Source organism: Ictidomys tridecemlineatus, chromosome 4 (assembly GCF_052094955.1).
Source record: "Ictidomys tridecemlineatus isolate mIctTri1 chromosome 4, mIctTri1.hap1, whole genome shotgun sequence".
Classification (NCBI taxonomy): domain Eukaryota; kingdom Metazoa; phylum Chordata; class Mammalia; order Rodentia; family Sciuridae; genus Ictidomys; species Ictidomys tridecemlineatus.
Genome location: NC_135480.1, coordinates 128,807,472 through 128,821,076, shown reverse-complemented (window position 1 = coordinate 128,821,076; position 13,605 = coordinate 128,807,472).

The window sequence follows — 13,605 nt, the reverse complement described above, 5'->3', positions numbered from 1 at the left end:
GAATTGTGCTGCTATGAAAATATAGTGTAAATGCTTGATTTTTAAAAAAATATTTTTACTAGTTGTTGATAGATCTTTATTTTATTTACTTATTTACTTATGGTATTTTTAAAAAATATTTATTATTTTTAATAAATATTTATTATAGATGCGGGTACAGCATCTTTGTTTGCATGTGGTGCTGAGGATCGAACCCGGGCCGCATGCATGCCAGGCGAGCGCACCACCGCTTGAGCCACATCCCCAGCCCCTGCTTGTGGTATTGAAAATTGAACCCAGTGCCTCACACATCTATAGGCAAGCAGTCTACCACTAAGCCACAACCCCAGCCCCAAGTGCTTGATTTTTTCCCCTTATGTTTTTCTATCAGTTTCAAAATAATGAGTTCCCTGATGTGAGTTAATTCCCAGTTAAGGTAACCAGTGAGTTATTTTTATTTAAAATTTTTTGGTTATCACCATGAATTCATAGATTTGAAATATGTTATGCATTTTAGTCCTTATGTTATCATTCTATTGAAACTCAAATTGTTATATTTCTGGCCAGTATCATCCTGTTTAGTTTGGCTCCTGAGTCCTTTTTATATGACCCTATTAGTGTTTGATAGTTTTCTTGATTTCTAGTAGAACAATATATTGCAAGCTCATTTGAATATTTGCTGCTCTGGACCTAGAATCAATCATTACTATCAGGAGATGTTGCTTCTCATAGAGGAAAATGATATTTAGAATATTTAGAGAACATAATCTGGTTCTAGGGATACTCACTGATAAAGGGTTTGCTCTTTTTTTTTTAACCTTTCTTTTAATTTTCTTTCTTTCTTCCTTTCTTTTTCTGAGTATTTTCAGGGTCAAGCCCAGAAAATTTCAATATCCCCCTTTAAAAAAAAAGGCAAAACATATCATGAGACTCTATTGATATTTTCAGTTTAAATTCAGGACATAAGCTTTTAATTAATCTAAAGTGTATTTTTGTGTATATTTTCCCCATGCCCCAAACCCTAATTCTCAGTGGCACACCACCACCATAATAATTCATTTGCTTTATATCATAACACACCTATAATAGTTTCGATGAAACAACACTAACACTGAGAGTAGTGTAAGATTTTTATTTTTTTGCAATTCTTTTTTATTATTATGTTAATGATGTATAGTTAACATATTATGCTTTAAAACACTCAAAAGCATTCTTTTCCACATACTCAATACAAAGCTAAGTCTATTTTTCTTTTAATTTTTAGAAATTATTTTTTAAATTAAATTTATTTTATAATAAGAAATGCATTTGCATAATTTCAAGGTCAAATAATAATAGATGTATTGAAAAATTCGTTTATAAACTTTTGCCTTTCATCATCCTATTCTCTCCCACCCTTACAGAATAACATTTTTTTTTTTTTTTTGGTACTGGGATTGAACCCAGGGTCATTTTACCATTCAGTGACATCCTCAGTTCTTTTATTATTTTTTTAATTTTGAGTCAGGGTCTCACTAAGTTGCTGAGGGTATTTTTTATTTTGAAACAAGGTCTTACTAAATTACTGAGATTGGCTTTGAGAATTTGCGATCTTCCTGCTTCAGCCTCCCAAGTCACTGGATTATAGATACATGTGCCACTGTGCCCAGCTCCAGATCAACATTTTAAAAAACTTTATTCTCCCAATAAAAAATAAATATATATAATACAGATTAGTTTCAAGATAATATACATAGTGACATATATGTGTTTGTGTACATGTGAATGATTTCTAGGTTCATCTATGATATATACACATACAGTGTGTAATATGATTGGGTTACTAGAATTATTCAGTGAATTTTTTATTGTTTTTGTGATATACCTAGCCTAATTCTCTCTTTAGATCAGAAACCAGCTTGTCACATGTTATGAAGGATTCATTTCTGTTTTCTGTAAAAATATTAGGATGTCTGTATAACCTGGCCATAAGTTGATGTTGTAAAGCTGCTTGGAATGCCTGTCCGTGCCTTGAACTCACCCATGCCTGGTTTTCCCTGACCAGATAACAACTCTTTCCTTAGTGACGCCTCATAAATCCTGGCCTTCTCTGGCCAGATAACGACCCTCTCTGAGGCTCTAATGACCTTCATAAATTCTGAAGTTGGGGCCAGCAAAAATGTAAACTAGCATTTGTGTTATGCTCCTCAGAGTTTTGTTATCTGTAACCCCCCTTTGTGTAACTTTTTGGGCTATAAAGCTGGGCTGCAAGAAACCTGCAGGGCTGTCCTTGGCTCCCATAATTTTGTTGGGAAAGGCAGCCCAGCTGGTCGAAATAATAAGCTTGCTTTAATTTGATTTTAATTAGAGTCAGTGGTCTTTTCTTGCGTCATGGTCTAACACTTGTGATTAAAAAAAAATTTTTTTTTTTAAATCTTCACATGTTCTTCCTGACATGGCATCTGTCTGCTTGACCACTTCATTTTAAACCAAGTGACTTTCCTTGCCTTCTGTACAGCTGTTACACTGGGTTTCTTTCAGTTCCTTGAACATATCAGTTCTTTCCTACTTCAGATTAATTTTATATTCTGTGTTCTCTGCCTAGAAGATTTTATTCTCTTGTGTTCTCTCTCTCTCTCTCTCTCTCTCTCTCTCTCTCTCTCTCTCTCTCTCTCTCTTGGTAATGGGGATTTAACTTAGGGCCACTCAACCACGGAGCCACACCTCCAGCCCTATTTTGTATTTTATTTAGAGACAGGATCTCACTGAGTTGCTTAGTGCCTCTCCATTATTGAGGCTGGCTTTGAACTTGCAGTCCTCCTGCCTCTGCCTCCCAAGCCCCTGGGCTTACTAGCGCGCCACCAAGGCTGGCTTTGTGTTCCTCTTTCAATTCAGATAATTCCTACTTATTCTTTAAACTCAAATTTCACTTCCTTAGAGAAATCTCTCACTAGATTAAGTTAAATCCTGATTGTTATGTATTCTCTTAATACCCCATAGTTTTTCACATTACTTACTATAATCATAATAAAAACTTTTTAATGGAAATTTTCAAACTGAGAAAAATTAGGAAAAATAGTAAAATAAGTCTTTGTATGTCTCTCACACAGTTTTAACAAGTATTAACTCATGGCTAGTCTTATTTGAAAGGTATGTCATATTCTGATTACTCTGAAGGAAATTTGAGACATTCTATAATTTAATCAATAGTATTTTTTTAAGTTGTAGATGAATATAATACCTTTATTTATTTATGTATTTATTTTTATGTGGTGCTGAAGATTGAACTCAGTGCCTCACACATGGTAGGTAAGCATTCTACCACTGAGCCACAACCCCAGCCCTGAATCAATAGTATTTTGATATAATAATTATAATTTAATAATGAATTGTGAACTCTTGCTTAATGACTGTCTTCATTGTCACAATGTAAATTCTATGGGCTTGGGGATTTGAATATCTTGTTCATTGCTGCACTCCCAGAGCCTACTTTAGTACAGTAAATATAGTAAATTTTGAGAGATGTTTTGAATGAATAAATGAGATGTGATAGGTTGCTAGAGAAAACAGAATAAACATTTAGTAGAATTACAGAGTTCAGCAAGGCTTTTCATCTGTTGTCCCATAGAATCTTTGTTAACGGTATAGACTAGAATTAAGAACAATTAGGTCAATAATGTCTGTTGACTGATTTTTTTCAAGTGGATTAATGAAACTGTATTTTTTTAGCAGTGTGTCAAAGGGCTCTCCCATGGTCTATCCTTGTTCCACAAATATTTTTTTTTTATCAATGACTTGGAGGATATCATTCCCCCACTCCCACCCTGCAGCTGGGAATGACAGGAAATACACTAGATGACAGACTCAATTAAAAAATGATTTTGACAGACTAGAATGACAAAAGCCAATAAGATAATTAATTGTAATAGCTTCAAAGCCTTATACTTAGATCCAAAAAACACAATTGCAGAACTTTTTGATGAGGGAAATGTGGGTTAGCAACAGCATGTGTTAAGAATACCTAGTGAAGGGTCTGGGGGTAATGTTCAGTGGTGGAGTATATGCCCAGCATGTGCAAGTCCTTGGTTCAATCCCCAGTACTCTCCTAGTGTGTACAATGTGATATAGCCATTGTGAAATCTGTTGGAAACCTTAGATTTTATTACTGGAAGGCAGCATCTAGAATGAGTGAGGTAATCGCCCTACTTTTCTTTTGTTAATTAGATGACACCAGGAAGTGTTATAGTCAGAAGAAATTTGAGACTATAAGTGAAGAGGTAGTTGAAGTTCTGAGGATATTTAATCTGTGAAAGCTAAGCCTGATTAGCTAGTGTTTAAGAACTTTTTTTTAAAATTAATGGACAATACTTAAAAATTGTGAGACATCACAATTTTGATAAATTGGAGGATAAGGCAAATGTGATCTTGAACTGCATGTGAACAATTATGTGCATCTGGTTCAACACTACCTCTTTATAGGGTTCCCCTTCTCTAATTCACCTGAACCACTCTGCTAACACCCTGCTACCTTCACTCAGGCATCTTCCTTGGCCTTATAGGTATTTGCATTTGTAATCCCTGGGTAGGCTAGCTGTGTAAAACTTGTCAGGGAGGGACTGGGACCACTGAGGTTAAGGTTATGGGGGTGGATTTTGGCACAAGTGTAAAGAAGTCCTGTCAATCAGGGCTGCTCAGATGCAGAATGAGCTGTTCTTTTCATTCTATGAAATTTCATAAAGTCACAGTCTACTTTCCTTCTCTCTTCTCTTTCTCTCCTCTTCTTTTTTCTTCCCTTCTTGCTATGGACTAAATTGTGTCCCTTCAAAATTCTTCTTTGAAAATTAATTAATTTATTTTAATTAGATACCTATGACAGCAAAATGCATTTTGATTCATTGTACATAATTGCAGCACAACTTTTAATTTCTCTGATTGTACACGATGTAGCATCACACCATATGTGCAGTCATATGTGTACTTAGGGTATTGATGTCCATCTCATTCTACCATCTTTCCTCCCCCCATACCCCCTCCTTCCCCTTCTTCCCCACCCCCCTCCCCTTTGCCCAATCAAAGTTCCTCCATTTCCCTTCAAAATTGTTATGTTGAAGCTCTTATACTCAGTGAGACTGTATCTGGACCTAGGACTGTTAGAAGATAATTAAGGTTAAATAAGGTCATAAGGATGGGGTGCTAAACAATAGGTTTGGAGGCTCTATAAGAGGAGGAAGAGAGAAAGATTACTAATATCTCCACCTACCTATCCATGTGAGGGCATAATAAGAAGGCAAACATCTTCAAGCCAGGAAGAGAGCCCTCACCAGGAACTGATCATGGACTTCTAGCTGCCCAAATTGTGAAAAAATAAATTTCTATTTTTAAAGCCACCTAGTATAGCATTCATTATGGTAACCTAAGCAGACTATGACCCCTCCTTTTCCTATACTTTTTCCCTTTCCTTCATTTCCTTCCTTCCTTTTATCTTTCTTTCCCTCTCTCCCTCCCTTATTTGTTTCCTATCTTCCATTTCTCCTCCTCTCTCTTCTTCCCTCAGAGTAATCATGCCTATAGGAAATAGTTTTCTTGATTGTCTTACGTTTTAGTCAGTTGCTATGACCAAAATATCTGACAAGAACAACTTAGATGAGGAAGAGTGTATTTGGGCTTACAGTTTCAGAGATTTTAGTCCATAGATGACCATCTGCATTGCTTTGGGTTCAGGATGAGGCAGCAAATCATGACAGAATGGCCCCATAGAGGAAAGCTACTCAGCTCACGGTGGGATCAGGAACAGAGAGAGAAAAGAAGTGGGCAAGGGGTCACAAGGAAAATGTACCCTTCTTAGGGTATGCCCCCAGTGACCCACCTCCTCCAGCCATGCCTCACCTGCCGCCTACAGTTACACCCAGTCAGTCCAGCTCTTAGTCCAATCATTGCACCTCTGAATAGTTCTGCATAAACACAGGGGCTTTGAGGGGAATATTTCATATCAAAACCTTTTGTCTCACTTTTCTTTATATGGCTGTTTCTTTGTACATTTATTTGGATGAACATGTTCCTGAACTGGAAGAAAATATAAAATTTTCATCTGAGGGTACACTTAAAAATCATCTAGTAGTCCCATGTACCCCACCAACCCTGATCCTAAAAGATTCAGACGCACTAGTTTTCTGTAGATTTAACAAGCCTCAAAAGAGATTTGGAATCTTCTTGGAACTACTGCCACAGGATAATCTTTATGTCTGTACTGTACCCAAATCATTTACTTAGCACTCACTTAATAAATGTATCTATATGGAGAATTCCAAACAAAGCAAATCAAAATGCCATAAAGGAAAACACCCTTTTGATGCTTGTAGATCCTATAGTCTAGTTAATAAAACAACAAGAAGTCAAAAAGGATTCTTAAAAAGTGAGACCACTCTGGAATTTGGTTAGTTCAGGAAGGCTTCTGAAGAAAAGCAATGCCAAATGATGCTTGAAAGAAGTGTAGTATTTGGGTGAATAGAGGAAAAGAAGAAAGAAAGTTTGTAGCAGGGAAATAATATAAGGAAAGCATAGACTTTACCTAGTTTGACTTATTCAGGAAACATTAAGGGGAGTTGTCTGCTAAATGGAGTGTGCATTGAGAAATTGGATGGACAAAGGAAGTCCTGTGAGGAAGACTACTACTGGATGCCCAGTGAGAAGTTTGCAATTGGAGTCAGAGAGATCTGAACCTGAATCCTGCCTCCAGTACTGACTACTGTGATTTTAGACAGTTTTTCTTACCATTCCTGGGTCTGTTTTCTTCAGTGAGAAGAGGTTCATACTTGCTATCCATGAGCAATGTTGGAGATTAAATGAGCCAGCTGTGCCTGGCAGAGTAGTGCTTAGTAAATAAAGTTATAGACACCTGATCCCGTGTGCTAAGATCACCACCAAAGGTTCTGGAACAGCAAGGAGGACAGACTTACTCACTTTGATGAGAAGATAATTCAAACTGGATTTTTGGCATTGTAAAGGCAGCATTATAATTCCAGCTTTTCAACTTCTGTTGGGTGTTGTACCTCTTATATCTGTGATATGTCCCATGGTTAGCAAATAAATGCTCTTGCTACTCCTGCTTTGGTTCTTTAGAATTCCCAAGGACAGCAAGTGGGGAGTTGGAGGCACATAAAAATTGATCCTATTTGCTGATCATTGTGTTAGGTACTTTATATGCATTCTACATGATTTATGAAAATGAAAGAAAATTAAGTTTTATATATATATATATAAAAGATTGAACTCAGAGGCACTCCACCACTGAGCCATATCCCCAGCCCTATTTTATAGAAGCAGGATCTCACTCTTACCGAGGCTGGCTTTGGACCTTCGATCCTCCTTCCTCAGCCTCCAGAGCTACTGGGATTACTGGTGTGTGCCACTGCGCCCAGCCAAAAACTAAGTAATATTTTGACTTTTTAAAATATGTAGCTATATTTTTATAAATTTATTCTTATTAAATTAATGAGCTGATTAAAAACATTTGTCATACATAAGGTTTAAAGAATGTAAGGTTAAGGGGCTGGGGCTGGGGCTGGGGCTCAGCGGCAGTGCACTTGCCTGGCATGTGTGAGGCACTGGGTTCGATTCTCAGCACCACATATAAATAAATGAAATAGAAGTTTATCAACAACTAAAAAAAAATTTAAAAAGAATGTAAGGTTAAAAGGATGACAGTAAAACAAGCAAACAAAAAAACCTGATTTCCTCGTTCACAGTTTAAGAACTAGAATGTTCCCTGTATTTTATTTGTTTTTTATATCAGAAAGCATTTGTACTACCATATCACCAGCTGGCTGAACTGATGACATGAGCTGAATTCAAAAGAGCTGGCTGCATCAAAAAATAAGAAAATAGTGAAGGAAACACGCAGTACACACAAATGCCTTTTGTGGGAATCAGGGATGACTCAGTGACCTTAAGGGTCCGCTGGAAAAAGAGAGCATGCACCAGGATTCTTTTTATTTATATAAGGGAGACACACAGAAGGAGGTTCAAAGGAATGTTCTTCACCAAATAGAGCAAGGAGGGAATCAGATTTCAGTGGGTTGTCCATCCCCATTAGGTAACGCCCAGGTAAAGCTTGAAGCAGCCTCCATTGCCTAGCTAGGGTAAAGGCCACTTACCCTGCACAGCTTTCTTGTGCTGCCAGACTGGTACCCACATCGCTCCAGGCAGGGGTGGGGAGTGTGTAGGAGGGGGTGAGGGGGGGAAGCTCAACCAGGGGTGATGGGTGGCTCCCCACAGTACCATAACTTTAGTCCCTATATTTTAGAATCTCCTAGAATGTTCCTTCCCCATTCTACTTTTCTCTTTCAGAAGGAATCATTGTCGCTAATTTTATGTTTAACACTTTCTTGCTTTCCTTTACAATTTTACCAGTTTGTATGTATTCTTAAATACATACATTTACTATGACTTTCTTGTCCTCATATCATTAGACACTTGACAGAAAATAAAAGATGGGCATTTTCAAAAGTTTTAAGACAATTTGAATTCACTCGTTATTTTTTGTTATCTTATACATTGTTATCTCAAAACATATTTAAAATGAAGATGCACATACGCTTTTTCCTAACAATTTCACTTACAGTACTTTGTGCTACAGATATATCCACACACATATATTTGCACAAAATTGCAAACTAGTCATTGGGGCATTGCTTATAAAACAGAAATTGAGAACAGTTTAAATGTCTATCAATAGAGAATGCATCAATGCAAGGTTATAGCATGCTGTCAGTAAAAATGAATAAAGTATGTTTTCAAAGGAATAAAATGCAAAATACACTGTTAAGTGAACAAAAGTAATTTGGAGTATAATGTATATAGCATAACTACTTAAATGTGATGGAATTTAAAAAATGTTTTTATTGGTGCATTATAGTTACATATAATAGTGGGATTCATTTTGACATTTCATACATGCATATAGTGTGCTTCATTTTACTCTCTACCACTTCGCCTTTCCCTCTCCTGCTTCCCCACCCTTATCCTGTTCCTCTACTCTATTGGTTGCCTATTTATTTATTTATTTTGGTACTCGGAATTGAATCCAGGGGTACTTTACCACTGAGCCACATCCCCTGCCTTTTAAAATTTTGGGGACAGGGTCTCACTAAGTTGCCTAGGCTGGCCTTGAGCTTGCAATCCTCCTGTTTTAGCCTCCCAAGTTGCTGGAATTTCAGGTGTGCAATACTATACTTGGATTATTTATTATTTTTAATTGGTGCATTATAGATATACATAAAAGTAAAGTTCATTGTGACATCTTCTTACATGCACATAGCATAACTTGGTCAATTCCACAGTTCTTCCCCTGTCTGTGCTAGAACTTTTAAATATATCTATACATATATACTTGCAGGTATATAGAATATTCTGGGTAAAGACATACCAAACTAATAATACTGATAAAACTGATAACCCTGCTTTTGAGGAGGGGAATTAGAGATATAGTGGTCAGGAAGGGTGGACTACATGCATTACTTTTTATGTATGCATTACTACATGCATTATATGTACATTGCTTTAGAAACTTATGCATTAATTTGAAAAATGATTTTTTGAAACAAAAGAAAATACATTCTATTTGAATACTAAACCTCTCCTGATTACTTTTTGTCTTCCATAGTCTGAACCCTGAAATTTAACTTGTTTGTATGTGTGTGTATGTATGTATATGTATATATATTTTTATAATTGGAAGAATAATATTTACAATATAATAAGTTGATACATATGAAAAAGAATGATGTCTATATTTTGAGCACACTGAGTTTGGGATGTCAGTAGGACAGAATGATGAAAAAGTCTAAGGCAGTTGGGAATGTGAACTAGTCAGGACTGAAGAAAAGATCTAGTAAAATTCTCAAAGGAGAGAATGTAAGAGGAGAAATGGACAGAGACATAACCAAAGGAAGTATTTACATTTGGGATCAGACTGGGAAAGAGGAATCAGAAAACAAGAGGCAGATCTGAGAATGAACAGAAAAAAGAGTTTTTAGTGGGTGGCTTGATTCTGACCAGAATGAAAATAAGAGAAATCTGTTGGATTTAATCCTGCAGCTGTTATAAGGAGAACATTTTCTGTACAGGGTTAGATGGTGGGGAGATGGAAGCTATGAGAAAAAAACTTGATAGTGAAGGCAAAGAAGGAGGAACAGGAATGTAGTTCAAGGTGGGGCTTGATGAATGGAGGTGCTATGTGTGTGTGTGTGTGTGTGTGTGTGTGTGTGTGTGTGTGTGTACTCACATGTATGAGAGCACTTCAAACTATTCATGAATTGGTAGGAAGAAGTCATAGAAGAAAGAATGAATAAGAAGTATGATTTGGCCAGGTTGGGGAACTTATTGATGGAGTGACAAAAAAAGGGCTACAGCAAGGGTCTTTTTTTTTTTCTTGAAATAGAAGAGGTCACCTTTTTCTCTGTGACAGTACTAAGGAAGGGAGAATGAAGAAGAAACAGGAAGTCATATTAATGTAGAAGCACCTTCACATTTTGAATGAATGAGATAATCGGTAGAAAATAAGGAGATCAGAATAGAAAGGGGTTAACATTTATAAAACAGTCCTGTGGATGTCATAATCAGAAAAGAAACAGATAGTTTGAAGGAACGTAACAATAGAGCATTAACTTTGGAACCAGGAAGAACTTAGTTTGAGTCCTGGCTTTATTCCATATTGACAAATTACCAAACTGATCTTTCTCGATTTCTTCATAGTAAAACAGGGAGGGACAATAATACCTACTTCCCTGGGCTCTTATGCACCTTTAACAATAGGACATGTTAATTGAGCCTTAAAAAGTTTATTAATCTCCCACTGTGTGCTGAATATTCCACTAGGTCTTTGTCCTCAAGGAGTTTACAGAGGTGGGAAGACCCTCCCCCATTATTTTCTTTTGGAACAAACTATCAACTTTGCAGAATTATGAAAGGAATTTCTATAACTACTTTCCTGTTTATGTGCTTTAAATACTGGATCTGATTTGGCTTGCAGGTTTTATTCTAGCACCCTGGATTCAGTCACTAATGCAGGGAAGCCATTTTCCCAGTGCATCTAGCTGCTGTTCTGACCCTTTGCTCTTTGGCCAGTAGGCTTGGCAGAGCCATTCACAGCTGCCAATTATGAAGCATGAATGGCCTTGGACTGCTGACACCTTCAGAGGTGACTCAGGCTGTCTCATTCTTATCGCTGCAATAGGCTTATTGATGTCTTTTTTTTTCTTTTTTCTTTTCTTGGTTGTCACCATTGTTGTTGGTAGCAGCTAAATGTAAGGTTATTTAGCTTTCAAACAGTTTTCCAGAGGGAAATGGCCCCAAACTCAAGACCTGAGAACAATTGATCACAATCAGGAACAATAATGAAGTGTATCCATTTATACCCTTCATTATTAGTTAGAAATTTTTATTGATATATTATAATTATATATAATAACAGGATTTGTTATTATGTATTTGTACATGCACACAATATAATAATACAATTTGGTCAATTTCGTTCCCCGGATTCTCCACTATTTCTAGGGGAGAATAAGTAAAGACATGCATAATTAATTAGGGAGATTGGAATTAATTGTTATGATTGGCCTTGGTGCATGAATCTAGAAAAATATTAAATTATAACAAATGCTTTTGTAAAAAAATTATAAATTAAAGCTTTAATTTGTGTACTTGAGTTGCTTAAGTGATTGTAATATCACTTAAGCATTTAACAACAACAGTAGAATAATTCCAATATTATTTGTGATGAAGATCAGCACATCCAAATCAGAACTGGGTTAATTGAAGCTCATTATCAAGGAAAAGACAAATCATCTGATCAATACAGGCATACCTCAGAGGTACTACGGGATCATTTTTGGACCATCAAAATAAAGTGAATATTGAAATAAAGCAAGTCATATGAAATTCTGGATTTCCTAGTGCGTATAAAAGTTATGTTTATCTGGACACGGTGGTACAGGTCTGAAATCTTGGCAATTTGAAAGGCTGAGGCAGGAGGAGCACAAGTTTGGGGCCAGCCTCATCAACTTAGCAAGGCACTAAGGAACTTAGGGAGAGCCTGTCTTAAAATATAAAAAGAACTGGGAATGTAACTTAGTGGTAAAGTGCTTCTGGGTTCAATCCCCAGTACTCCCCCCAACTCAAAAAAAAAAAAAATCATGTTTACACTATACTGTAACCTAAGCATACAACAGCATTATGTCTAAAAAACAATGTAAATAACTTAATTAGAAATACTTTATTACAAAAATTACGAATGATGATCTGAGCCGTTAGTGAATTGCTATCTATTTTCCTGGTGGAGCGTTTTACCTTGTTGTTAATAACTGCTAACTGAATGATCAAGGTAGTGATTGCTGAAGGTTGAGATGGCTGTGGCAATTTCTTAAAATAAGAACAACGAGGTTTTTGGTGCAATTGATTGACTTTTCCTTTCACGAAAGATTTCTTAGCAGCATGTGATGCTGTTTGATAGCATTTCAAAGAAAGAAGTTATACTATGCGTTCTTCATATTGTCTCAAACCCCGCCACACTTTATCAACTAAATTTATGTAGTATTCTAAATTATTTGTTGTCATTTCAACAATGCTCACAGCATTTTTACCAGGAGTAGATTCCATGTCAATAACTTGTCTTTGCTCATCCATAAGAAGCAACTTCTCATCTGTTAAAGTTTTATCATGAGATTGCAGATTCAGTCACTTCTTCAGACTCCACCTCTAGTTCTCTTGTTGTTTCTCGTGTCTCCTGTCACTTCTTCCACTGAAGTTTGAACACCTCAAACTCTTCCAGAAGGGCTGCAATCGGCTTTTTTAAAACTTTTTTTGTCAATGCTGATGTTTTGACCCTCTCCTATGAATCATAAACATTCCTAATGGCATCTACAATAATGAATCCCTTCCATAAGGTTTTCAACTGACCTTGCCCAGATCCATCAGAGGAACCACCTACATTTTTACAAAACATATTTCTCTTTCTTTTTTATTTATCTTTTTAGGGGGTATAGGGGATTTAACCCAGGGCCTAATGCATCCTAGGCAAGTGCCCTATCACTGAGCTACATTTTCTAGCCCTTTAAAAATTTTGTTTTTTACTTTTTGAGACAAGGTCTTGCTAAATTACCCAATATGGACTTGAATTTGTGATCCTCTTAGCTAAGGTTTCTGAATAGCCGGAATTACAGGTGTGTGTGTCACTATGCCTAGCCTCAAATTGTATTTTCTCCCAGGAATGGCTTTCTGTTCTCTGTATGATTGACCTGGTGCCCTGGTTGTCAGTCTTGCATGAAAATGATTGCAGTCTTATGGACATCAGTAGAATATTCCAATTGACCTTTGTTAGGCCTTAGAGTAAATATGAGGGAAGAGAGAGAGAGAGAGAAAGAGATAGAGAAAGAAAAAGAAAAATCCCTAACTTAACCAACTAAACAAAAAATTGGCAAGTGTCAGGTTATCTTCAGTAGTTAACAATAATTTTCCTTAGAAACTTTGTGATTCTGTTAAATGATTCACATGCTTCACGTGAAATAAAGGCACTTAGCACAGAGCCTGGCACAGTGTCATTCTTTTCATTATTTGAAATGTGTCACCCCTTTCCACTCTCTTTCCCTT